This window comes from Cornus florida, unplaced genomic scaffold (assembly GCF_030987335.1).
Source record: "Cornus florida cultivar Cherokee Brave unplaced genomic scaffold, ASM3098733v1 CherokeeBrave_3.0.0_Hap2_Chr06, whole genome shotgun sequence".
Taxonomy (NCBI): domain Eukaryota; kingdom Viridiplantae; phylum Streptophyta; class Magnoliopsida; order Cornales; family Cornaceae; genus Cornus; species Cornus florida.
Window position 1 is genome coordinate 37,024,293 of NW_026775576.1, and position 6,494 is coordinate 37,030,786.

The 6,494-nt window shown below is 34.2% G+C and overlaps 1 long non-coding RNA gene across 1 annotated transcript; it reads right to left on the reverse strand.

Annotated features, from left to right (window-relative positions):
- Nucleotides 1–2,484: 2,484 nt before the first annotated feature.
- Nucleotides 2,485–5,440, reverse strand: LOC132314840 (uncharacterized). Its single transcript, XR_009483519.1, has 3 exons — nt 5,240–5,440; nt 4,376–4,467; nt 2,485–2,763 (listed from the first exon to the last, which is right to left on the reverse strand). It is a non-coding gene; the product is annotated as an uncharacterized LOC132314840 (long non-coding RNA).
- Nucleotides 5,441–6,494: the final 1,054 nt, after the last annotated feature.

Genomic DNA, 6,494 nt, shown 5'->3' on the forward strand with positions numbered 1-6,494 from the left:
TTCACTCACTTGACTAAGAAAGGGGTTACGGTTTGTATGGGATGAACATTATCAGAAAGCTTTTGATGAGCTAAAAGGCAAGTTGACTTCCGCACTGGTTTTGTCTACTCCACAGAGCGAGATAGACTATCTTGTTTACACAGTGCAGGAGGAATGACCAATTTCGTATGGATCTCGTAAACTTAAGCCTCATGAGCTTAATTATTTAACACATGATTTGGAGTTGGCAGCTGTGGTCTTTGCCTCACGCATTTGGAGGCATTATCTGTTAGGCGAGTCCTTCAGATTATTTAGTGATCACAAGAGTCTGCAGTATTTGTTCACTCAGCGGGAGCTGAATTTGAGACAACGTAGATGGCTAGAGTTTGTGAAAGACTATCATTTCTCTATACAGTATCATCTAGGGAAAATGAATGTGGTGGCAGATGCACTCAGTCGTTGGCCCTATGCGAGTCTTTCTACTTTATTCACCACTGAGTGGAATGCTTTGAAGACCGTTGATGAGTTGTCCGATGCTTTTATGGCTTGTATGGTAGTTACACCTTCGATTATTCACAAGGTATTGAAGGCACAACTCACGGATCAGCAGTGCATTGACAAAGTTACAGAGATAGCTTCTAGGGAGGTTCTATTTTACTATGTTGGGACTGATGGAGGATTAAGGTACGAGGGACGTTTAGTGATACTGTAACGACCCGGTCATTTTCCTTCCTTTCCTTTTTCTCAAATTTTACGAATAAATTTTTTCCGTTGAATGTTCTTTTCCGAGCTCGATTTCTCATCACTTAGTGTCGCCTTGAGTGCTCAGAAATGGTTTCCGAAATTCTTTCTTTCGGATTGACAACTTCCTTTAAGGACCGAGTCATTTCCACATTTTCATTTTTTTGACACTATTCACTTTTCGTCTTTTTTTTGTTTGTCAATTTTTGGCACAACCTCACTTTTCATGTTCAGAGTTGGTTTTTGACTTCAGTTACCTTCATTCTAAATGGTTTCCACGAAATACGTATCTTTACTTTCGTAGAAAAGTACTCTGGTTATTTCTAGTGTCCATAGGGGCATAGATGCACAGATTCTTCAGGATCATTTTCTTTTCTTGGGGTATTTTTCGTAAATATCTTTTGAAGATATTTATTTTAAGGGTTTTTAAGAAAATATCTTTTAGAAGATATTTTCATTCTGGGTCATTAATGTAGTTAACCCTTTTTGTGGGGGCCATTGTGCAATTAATGAAAGTTATTGAAAAATGCCTCATTTTGAGCCTGGATCCTTGTATGGGATTCATTTTCAGCTTTCGTTGACTTGTGTACTCTTAGAATTATCTTCTGGTCGTTTCTCTCCAGTTTTAGGGTTTTAAGCACCAGTTAGTGCCAAACTTGTTTATGGTATATCTCTCTACTCGGGACTCAGTTTTTGATGCCGTTTCTTCTGTTGTTCATTTTTTCTCATTTTGGCTTTTTTTTATTCATGGAGTTTCACCGTTTGAGCGCGTCTGCTCAAATTTCACTTTTTTGGACCCGGCAGGGCCCGTTCGGGACACTTTTAAGGTTTTACTATAAATAAAATGACTTAAAGTGAAAAACAAGATTTTCACCATCTTCCTCCCCTCTTTGGCCAGTAGCCATGGCAGCCCCTTGGGCTGCCACCATTCTTTCTTCTCCTCCACTCTCTTCCCTTTGTTATTTGCTTCGAGCCTTAACGTTTATCGAATGCCGTGGCGAGACGCACTTTTCCCCCTTATTAGAACCCATTTTCGACCATTTTTGAGTTCGGATTTTGAGCTCGGGTTTGGATTTTCATGGTACCTCAAAGGTTAAAGTTGTTTCCCTCGTTGTCCCTGACATAACCTAGGAGTATCGTCGGATTCCGTAGTTGTATTGATGATTTTAGAAACTTATACAACTTGTATGCATGTCTTATATTGATTTGGGAAATTAATGATAAATTGTAGCTTGCATATAACTCACTTTAGACTTGGTATATGGTATGGTGATGACTTGATCTTTGATATATATTAATTTGGGATGATTTAAACGAGTTTTGAAATCTAGAGATTTAATTAATTTAATTTGATTTAAATTTCACTTAATTGTACCTTACTTGTATTCCATTTTTGTAACGACCCAGATTTCTCAACCCGGTGCATTAGTGATGAACCCGAAGTTGACCCAATAACGGACCTGAAATGTAGAAGTGAAAGAAGCCAAATGACCTCAAGAGATGTACGTCATCCCTAAGGCCCCAAAATGACTCTCCAAGAAGTCACGGAACTCAAACGAGCCAAGCAAATGAAGCAAGAATGCCTAACCCGAAAAGAGATGAACTAAGGGCAAAATGGTTATTTCTCACTGAAAAGGGTGCCACCGTGCACAGCATTGGAAGGACAATGAAAAATGAACAAAATTAGACTCAAGAATCGTCTGATTCTGAGTCCGGCCAGAAAAGATATGAAATTCCAACACCCGATGCGAAAGTTATGAAGCAATGACTTAACATTTTCCAATATTTTCATAATAAACTTTGAAAACAAAAGTGCATAGAAAACGAGATACATGTCATTGGCCTCCGGCCTCATCTCATACATGTTAAATACATTGAAAAGAGTGCACTTACGTACACTTTACATATACAAATCAACGAATACAAATTTAAACAAATAGGGCTACAAAGAGGCATCTTATGCTAACACTTGCATAAAATAAAAACTTAGAAACTGTAAGCCATCCAAGGAGCAATGGAATCTTCAAATCCTGAGTCCTGTACCTGAAATATACCCCAGTATCGTATGGGTGAGTAACATAAAGCTACTCGTAGGAGATGAGCATGCATCAACCTAGCATTTTACAATTTTATTACCTTATGGTGAAACATGTTAAAGGGGCTCATGCCACCTAACGTTTATGTCAAGATGAGACCCAGGGAGCATCCTAAGCTACCTAGATCATTTATATCATAATCACATTGTTCATGCAATTTAAACAACATGGAAACATGTTATACAAGGCAACAAGATATAGATTCTCAAAGTTTTCAACTTGAAATCCAAAATACGAAAACAACAAGTGTGGGTCATGCCATCTAACGTCTATGTTCAAAATGAATCTATAAGGTCATTCCTAAACTACATTTGAACATCAAAACACAAATTATGATATTGATGCAATTTAACCAACAATGGAACTTCCAATACAACGCATGAAGCATACTTTCACAAAGCTACATCTTAAGCTCAAAATAGGAAATCAAATAAGGAACAACAAGTTACAATATCATCTAGTTATCAACTTGAAATGAAATACGAAATCAAACAAAGTGGATACTCGGACATCACGCCGGATCAGATCGACAACATAGTTACTTTAGGGTTACTGGCCATGGGTAACCTCCCTATGTGCGCACTAGACTATATAGAGGGACAATCGCCCGTACTAGAACCAAGTCCTAGCCGTAGCCAAACAACGACATCTCCAAGTTTTCAAAATCAACAAATTGTGCAACAACATATATATATCAACAAGTATATACAAGATATCAACTATTTACCAAGCACAATCCAAAATTTGAAACTTATACAATACATGCTCAAAATTCACAACTACTATGGCATATAAGATGTCAAATATAAAGTGTGCAATTCCTTAGACATAGCTACAATATATTCAATAAGGAAAAATATATTCTCATGAATATAAAAGTAACAACTATGTTATCTAATGCTCAAAAGTAATCAAGTGAACATACATCAAATCCAAATCCATGATTTAAATATCGAAACAACTTCTAAAATACAATTAAATCCATGGAGTAATAAAGTAGAATTTAATTAAACATAAATAGTTAAATTCTCTAAATTCCAAGTTAATCCAAATAACCTCAATTTAATATATATTGAAAGACATGTCATGGTCATCATATATATAACATCAAATAAAAAGTTAAGTGATTAAAACACTTAAAACAAAATTAATCAAGCTAATTAACTAATTTCCTCTAGATTTTTAAACAATTCCAAATGCCCTCAATTTAATCTATGTTAGAGAACATGCCAAGGCCTATTTAAATACCACATTACAACTTGATTTAATGCTTGATACAACCATGTGAATTAAACTTTCACTAAAGATAAATAATAAATAAAAGTTGTAATTCTTAATCAAATGATCCAAATTTAATATATGTTAACCAACATATTTAAGCATAATTTCCTATCATGTTACAATTCAAATCAAAGTTATACATCATCATAAATTTTAAATCTTATACAAAGAAATAAAAATTACTAACTTTCTAAATTTGATACAAGGCATACATAAATGTTGTATAATTATGGTAAACACACAATACAACACACAAATAATCCTAAAACATTCCCTACCTCAATTGGAATGAAAATCCCAATTACCACCGAAATGAAATCGCCCCAAATTTTCGGTCCGCAAAACAAATTTTTCAGCTTGCTACCTTCAACTTGTAAAATTCATAAAAAATTCAATTCTAACCCAAATTGAATGAATCCAAAGCCCAATGAAAGCTTAAACACTGTAATTTGATAATATCAATTTAGTTTAACAAAATATTTTTCCAATTGAAATAGTTTTGACCCACAACTTTGAAACAAATTCTGCCCAGAAAACACATTTTCAGTCTGTAGCTTCCAACTTTGAAAATTTATGAAAAATTCATTTGACGTCCAAATTCGGCAAACCTAATTTATTTTGGAAGTAAACATATGAGAGTGTAAAACTAGAAATTTAAACCATGATCCAATGTCAAATGGTTAGTGAAATAAATCATCTAAAAATATATTTTCTAGCCGCAATAAAAACATGGACAGCAGATAGTTTCGGATTTTAAAAATAAATTAGAAATGCTCTAAAATTGTGAAAAAAATTCTGAGTAGTGTAAAACCCATGGTGGAAGTTCCAGTAAAAATTTCAAGGCAATTTAAACACCACAGCTCCATATAAAAATTCATTTCCAGACCAAAAAGGAAAAGCTTCAAATTTCTAGCCACTAGCTTGCAACTTCAAAAATTCATAACTAATTCATTTTAAATCCAAATTACATGAAACCAAAACTAAATGAAAGCTAATTGAGTATATTTTCATATTCTATATTTAATTTGATAAGACTAATTTTAAGTTAAAACAGTTTAAGGGCAAAATACAAGTCCTTTTCTTTCATGCATGTAAAACACTCAATAATGACATAAAAATACTTCAAAATAATAGATCAATACCTCACTAGAGAATTGAATCTCTAGATACCAAAGCAAAACTAGGAGTTAGGCTAGATCCTTCAAGGGTTTTGAAGAGGAGGATGGGGGGAACAAAAAGTATTCCAAGCTTTATGGTCTAAAGTAAATGGAAGGGCCTCAAAGATCAAGGTCAATACCTAAGGCTTCAAGTTCCATCCATGGAGGCTAGGGTTTTTTTGTAAGGAAGAGAATGAAATAATGTGGTTAAGTGTGAGTGGAGGAAATAGAAATCCTCCACTCACTATGTGCTCTTACACCATGGTCAACACACACATTTATGGTCAATTGCATAAAAACCCTTCTTTAAAACCATAATCCCAAAGTGGCCCAAAGATATTTGCAAGACTAAATTGTGAACCTACACTTGTCACCAATCCATGGCTCCTTCCTAGGCTTAATCTCACACCTACACTTGTCAACCATCCAAGCCAACAAGTGCACCAATCCTAGGCCAACAAGTGGGTGAATCCTCACCCTCCAAATGTCATCATCCAATGCATTAAAGTGTTTCCACACAAATGTCAACAAGTGGACCAATGAGAGTGGGACACTTTCACACTTTTCAAAAATTACAAAAAGGTCCTTTTGAAAATATCTTCCAAATTTAATTGCAAAATGGTCCCCAAGATGAAAAATAATTACTTTATTTAATTACATTAAAACCCCACAAGTTAAGAATAATTACAGTAAAGTATGCATTAATGCTTTTTTATGAAATAAGTAAGCAATCAACATGCTTTTCTAGAAAAGTAAAAATACCACTATTATGAAAATCAAATATCATGAATGCATGCAAAACCGGAATCAAATCCGAGCACAAAAAGTGAGGTTGTGCAAGGAAAAAGGATAAACGAGAAAAAAACAAAATGTGAATAGTGTTCGAAAAAATAAAATATGGAAATGACACAATCCCCAAAGGAAGTTATCAATCCAAGGAAAAGAGTCTCAGAAATCATTCCAGAGCACTTGAGACAACATCAAGTGATAAAAAACCAAACCCAAAAAGGAAAAGACAACGGAAAAAAAAAATATCCGTTAAAATCTAAGAAAAAGAAAAGGAAGAAAAATGACCGGGTCATTACAATTTTAGACTTGATATACAGCATGGCCATGCCTTTATCCTTGTTATATATTAATATGGGATTATTTGAATAACTTTTGAAATCTAGAAATTTAATTAATTTAAATTAATTAAATTCTACATGATGATATCTTGTTCATTTTGCACTTTTGATTT